Below are 6,530 nucleotides of genomic sequence, written 5' to 3' on the forward strand. Positions count from 1 at the left end.
AAAACATGACAAATATGGAAGTAACATTTAAAATGTTTGGACATATATTGGATTGCTTGCTGTCTTGAGGAAATGAGGTGATAGGAGAGGGAGAAAATTTGGATCTCAAAATCATATGAAAATGAATGTGTAAAACTTGAGAAAAAAACAACCAAGCTGAGTTAGAATAATTTTCTCAGGAAAGATAGTCTTCTTGACTCCAGAATGAGGGTTAAACTGTCAGTGTCTCAAAATTTTATTCCTTCTTAAAGATATATTAAGAATATCTAGAGTTTCTGTGGAAGAAACTATTGAGTTCAGTTGAATGCTAGCTCCATTAGAAGTTGGATTATAATATACATTTTTTTCCAGCATGTGATATAAGAAGTTATTTTTCTCTCATAATATGCCATAAAGTGACAAACTGAAGTTCACTCTGTCATGAAGTCACAGAATTTTTGAGTAGCCTACTACAAATTTGGGTCCTCATTGCTACACGACAATCCATTTTCTTCTCTTTGAACACTTCATACTCTGTAAGGCTGTTCCAAACCTTCTCTTCTCAAGCCATCAAGCCCAAAGTTACATTTTGAGTTGATCAAAACCATTGGAAAAATATTTTTAAGAAAACTAATTTGGTCACGAATAATAATAAGATTCATCCGATGGCCGGCCTGCTGAAGTCATGCATTCCCCTCTGATTAGCAAGGCTGGCACTCAGGAAATAGACTTGGTCAGTTCCTAGAGTTGCATGCAAAGCCTTTCTGGGATACTTGAGCCTAACAGAACTGGCATTTTAATAGTATAGCCTTCAACAATCCAGAGTCAACCACATACCATGATTTGTTAGCCATCAGAGCAGGACTTTATAAAGTGAAATTATAAGACATCAAAAAAGACTGCTGATATAAGATTTACATGAAAAAGAAACTGCACTTCTATTTTGAAAAGAATACTCAAACAAAGGCCAAGAATGTAGCTATGACCTTGGCCCAATTATTTAGCCTCATTGACTCCCATTTTATCATATATAAAAGAGAGGGTAGTATGAGATTATCATAGGATCACATATACAGTGTAGGAAGGCTCCCTACTGGTTATTTAGCTCAACTTCTTGTAGAAAATAAAGAAATTGAGATATAGAGAAGTTAAATAATTTGTTCAAGGTCACACTGCTAGTAAGAGGAGTTGCTGGAATTGAGCTCAGGTCCTTTGATTTCCCATCTTGCAATCTTTCCAGTATCTGCCCTTTGATCTATAAAGTTCTACAAATGTGTAATCTTTTTAATCTTTGAGCTATGAATAATACCTGCTCAAGGGGTCTCACTAAGTACAGAATTAGGAGATGAAACATAACCTCTTTCCTTGTAAAGAATTCATCACTTTAGTCGAAGACTATTTTTCATTTTCTTCTCATGTCAAAGAAGGGTCTAAGATCAGACTATTCATTCCTGTCACATCATGAGATTGCACCTCTCCATTCTCATAGCCCTACTGTTCCAGGGCATAGGAGCTAAATCCATTCCATTTCAACTTTTAAAAGGTCCAGAGGGTATCTCTCATCAAAAGCTGAGCTTTACACTTATTATAGTTCCAATTAAACATTTCCTATGTATAGACCTTTCTGTCTATTCAAAGATTTTCTTGTCATAGATTTATGGTTCCAAGATATGCAGGTAAGAATATCTAAGCCAGAGAAAATGTTTTTGCTTAAGAAAGTCTATTCCCTGAGATCAGCCTCTTCCCCAGTCTTAGGTGTAGGTCAGAGAAATTTGTTGGGATGAGGTTAAATTTTAGTTTAGGATCAGGTGTGCAATGGATGACTCCATCTTCCATAATATGGGGAATTCCTCAAGAGATGAATGGCTTAGATTCAGCCATCAGGATTCCCATTTTTCTATTGCAGAAGAAGAGGAGGAAGAGGTACAGCCTTCCAGATGGCACTGTGAGGTTATTCCTGTGGACAAAGATTTTTTGATTAGTCTCCTCTCTTCTCCCAATTTCCACTCTCCCTACTATTCATGCAAATGAAACATAGAAAGTAATGAGGGCAATGAGAATGGACTTGTACAATTGTTCACATGCAAATGTGTACACACACACACACACACACACACACACACACCCGGAAGCCTTTCTGTTACCTTCCCAAAAAAACTCTTGCTCATTCAGTGACTTCCTGCTTCCTTTCATTATTCTGTCCTATGATGCTGTTTGGATGGGGGCTCCTTTATTTTCCTTTGTAATACATTTCTTGTTATCCTCTATTCATCTTTACCAATAACATTGTCATCCTCGTCCTTGGCATTCCTTAATACTTAAGAAATACCTGTGATTTTATCAGTAAGGGTAATTGTTCCACCAGCACTCTGTTGCCCTTTCACCTTTCATTGACAATTTTTGAGATTTAACCTCCATTAGTAGTGTGGTCTCTTTTTTTTTTTTTTTTTTTTGTCTTCCAGAGTTGACTTAGGTTGTAGAAAATGATGTGATGACCATCCTCTATGCCAGGGGTTAGACCACTATTAGGAAAGTACTAGACCAAATTCTGAGTGGGCAAAGAAGGATCAGACGAGGGTGTGCTGATTGTACTAAGTGACTCCTGGAGTTGTTCTGAGCTCTGAGATTTGGAGATTTTATTTGGAGTGGAATTTCCTTGCAGCAGTACTGCAACTTGGTTGGAATGATATCACTATCATCAGCATTGGAATTACCATTAGCTGTGAGATCATCCTCAACATTATCATCTCCATCCTCATTCCCAGCTTCATTCCCTTCATCTCATTTATACAATCCTTTAAGTTTTGTAAGGTTCTTTTCATCTATTACTTTTGTATTTTCCTGTCTCACATTTCCACACATACGTACCTGCCTTCCTTTTCCTCCATGTGTTGAAGGCTCCAGCACAGCTCAGCACCAGGATCACAATTGCCAGTATGCTTAGGGCCGTGGCCCAACGTCTCTCCATAGATGGCTTCTCGGGGACTTCAGAAAGAAAAGACAGATGAATAAAGATGGGAATTTTCCCACGAGGCAATGGGGCCTTTTCCTGGTGGGAAAAGGAAGAAAGTTCAAGAGCTGGGCTCTTTGGGAGGGATTCAACCAAAATGGATGATGTATTCACCTGAGAATATGCCTGAAGTCTCTAGCTCGCTGTGTTCTACCACGCAGGTGTAATCTGTCCCAGGGTCACTGGGAGAGAGCTCTAATGCCACTTGAAGGTAGAAGGTGGCGTCAGCATTGGGCAGGATACCAGTGGAGCTCTCCTGTCCCCACACACCCAGTGCTCCATCCCTTTCCCAGTGAAGGGTAATGGAGCGAGGGTAGAAGCCAGTGGCTCTGCAGAAAAGAGTGACCCTACCATCATCAGGAGCATCATGGCGCGATACAGTCACCTCGGGGGGAACTGATGGGAGAGAGCAAGAGAGAAGGCATCAGACCCAAAGGTCAGTGAGAATCTGCTCTTCATCTCATCTTTACTCACTTCAGAAGACCTAAGACAATCTTTGGGACCATGCTTCCTTTGCTAACTTGGGCCATGATTCCCCACAACTCAGTAAACAATTTTCTTTTGATAAAGATTAAACAATAAAAACAAAAACAAAGCCATTGGCTAGCAACCAGAGTTCCAGTGATGACTATCTTGGCTCTTAACTAGGCTTGTAATTCCAGGGATCATTTTTCAGTTAGTGATTGATATTTTCTCCACATAAGATCTGCTAAAACTGATCCCTAGTTTTCAGGATCCTTGTATCACATCCACATCATGAAGAGACGTCAGAGAAGGATTTTCATTACATCATGCACCTCCCAAAAGGAGTAATAGCGCTTACCCTTTCCATGCTATGGATTTTCCCACTGAGATTGGACAGCTTCCGGAACTATCAATATTCAGTCTTCTGGTAGAAGTGATGTGGACTTCCTGTGAGGATATGGGGGTGGGCAACAGAGACTTACCATTTTCCCTTGTGTGTGAGTACTTTAGGACCTTCCTCAGTGGCTCAACACAATCTTCCTGCATATAGTGTTTTATCTTCTTATAGGGAAAAATCATTTCCCAGAAGGGTTTGAAGCACTCAGCCTCAGGCTTCATTGCAACCCAGTGCCTGAGCTGCTCATCTACCCCACAGAAAGCCTCTCCGTCCACAGCGTACCAGAAACGGCTGCTCACGTGGATGTCTCCGTCTAGGTGACAGTCGTGCCAGAACTGCACCGTGTGATTATCTGAGTGTGAAGAAAGAAAAAGAGCTAATTTGAGAAAAAAAAGTGTTTATAACTTAATGTAATCTCCTTGAGGGTAGTAGAAAATTTTTATATTCTCAGTTCCTAGCAGAGTGCTTTGCATATTGATTAGGAAACAGTTATTGGACTGGATTGGGAAGAGGTGATCTAAATTAATAAGATTCCTTTTTATTGTATTTGTAAATACAAATCAAAAAGAAAAGGATTATTTTTGTAAACTGTGGGGTTTAATTGTGCCTTAATTGTGTTTATTGGACTTTTCTGATTTTTGAGATGATAGGAAAAGTGGCCTTTATGTGTTCTGTTTGGGGAGAAGGTGAGATCTTGTTAAATATGTGATTCCATGGGCAAAACTCCCAAACTAGGTATTTCGATAAGTATAGGAAAGAATATATATATATGTGTATATATATATATATATATGTATATATATATATTTTTTTTTCCCCCTAGAATCCATGAATGCTACCAGACTTTGAAGTTAACATCTAGAAATGCTTATCCTTAGAACTGCTTGTGATTAGAGAACAAATATATATATCGCCTAATTATGACTAAATTTGCAAAAATGTTGATTTTGATTTGCATTCACTTTTCACCCCAGACACTATGTGCACCGACAAGAAATTGTGTCCCTTATTTATGAGTGGAATTTGACATTATTATTTTTATTTTTGCTTAGTAAATGTTTCTAATAGTGGAATTCATCTTAGTTAATTCATTATTAACGAGAAGGGAAGTTTATATTACCCAGCGTTAGGAGAGTATTCTTCCTACCAGCATCATCCCAGGAATTTTGGGAGTGTAAGTGATAGTGATGGTTAAATCCTTTGGCAATCTGCTAGATTTTAGTTGCAGATTAGTGAATGAGTTGAGAAAGGAAGGGAATGAGAAGTAGAGATACAGAGAGACAAAGACAAAGAGCGATAGGGACAGAGAGTGTGAGAGAGACATACAAAGAGAGAAAGAGACAGATAAAGAGAAAGATAGAGAAAGAGAGAAACAGAGTCATAGAAATATAGAAAGATACTAGAGAGGGGGAAGGTATATGCTTATGACACATAAACTTAAGTAAATAAAGAACATGTAACAATAAATGATAGCTGTGAACAGCAGCTCCTGAGATATGAGGACTTTGGCAGGAAAAAGGGAACAAATTTTTAAGAAAAAATGGCAGCAGATTTTTGGCATAGGGATTTAGCAAAGTCCTGACTCTTCATGCTTTAAGCTAAAGTTCAGTAATAAAAGATGTGTAGGGAGTAACAAAAGTCCAAGTTCTGAAGACAAGTCTTCTGGACTTTTCCAGGATTAAGAGCTTTTGCCTTGAGAAGCTGATGCGGTTGAGTGTGCACTGAACCTTAGGACCTTTATAGTCCAGATTTGGGCCAGTCTTACCTTCCCCCTTGATGTCATTCTGTATCCAATTCTGGAGGGCCCAGAGAAAGTTTATTTCACTGAACACCAACTTCTGCCGCTTCTCTTCAATGTAGTGGGCCCCCAGGGCCTGGGACACCCAGGCCTCCTTGATCACAAGCTGCTGGTCCTTTTTGTCATAGAAGCTCCCCTGCACACCATCCATGGAGCTGACCATGGTGAAATCCAAGAGAGTCTTTGTTGTACCCACTGCTGTGAAACACATCTCAAGGCTGTGGTAAGCTAATTGTGAGAAAGAGGAGAAATAGTAGGAATCGGATTTTATAGCCCCAAGATTTTTTCCCATATTTCTCATTGTTAGAAGTGTAACTAGGGTTGGATAGATGGGATCCTTTTCTCAGGGGACAGCCCGAATGGGGCATGATATGGAACATTGTAGACTGACTGAGTCAGAGGCTGGTGACGTAAGCTCCTTACCAACCATGACCTTGCCCTTTGGTATTTAAAAATTCATAATGATGTAAAACTATAACTATGAAGATATAAGGTATTAATATAGCCATGCTGTGGGAGAGGAAAGTCAGCAGATGCAGGAGGATGTTGCTTTGAAAGTCTAACAGTTTTTGGTCTGCATTGGGGTTGTGGTAGAACTAACTTTTTAAAGCTGAGTTGGCGGGACAGCCATCTCTATGATTCTGAAGACAGCCTCATATTTCTGAGAAGGCTCGATTGTGGGGAGAGGAAGGAAAGGAATCCCAGAGATCTCTTGAGGCAGTGACATCCTGACTTCACATTTAGGGGCTGGATTCCCTATATGTGTTCTTGTCCTGTTGGGGCTTCTTGGGAAAAAACAACATGGTGATCAAGAGAAATCTATTTTAGGTATAGTGTCGATTAGAGCAATGCCCTCATAATTGGTCTCCTTGCCTCAAGTC

This window comes from Sminthopsis crassicaudata, chromosome 2, assembly GCF_048593235.1.
Source record: "Sminthopsis crassicaudata isolate SCR6 chromosome 2, ASM4859323v1, whole genome shotgun sequence".
NCBI lineage: Eukaryota > Metazoa > Chordata > Mammalia > Dasyuromorphia > Dasyuridae > Sminthopsis > Sminthopsis crassicaudata.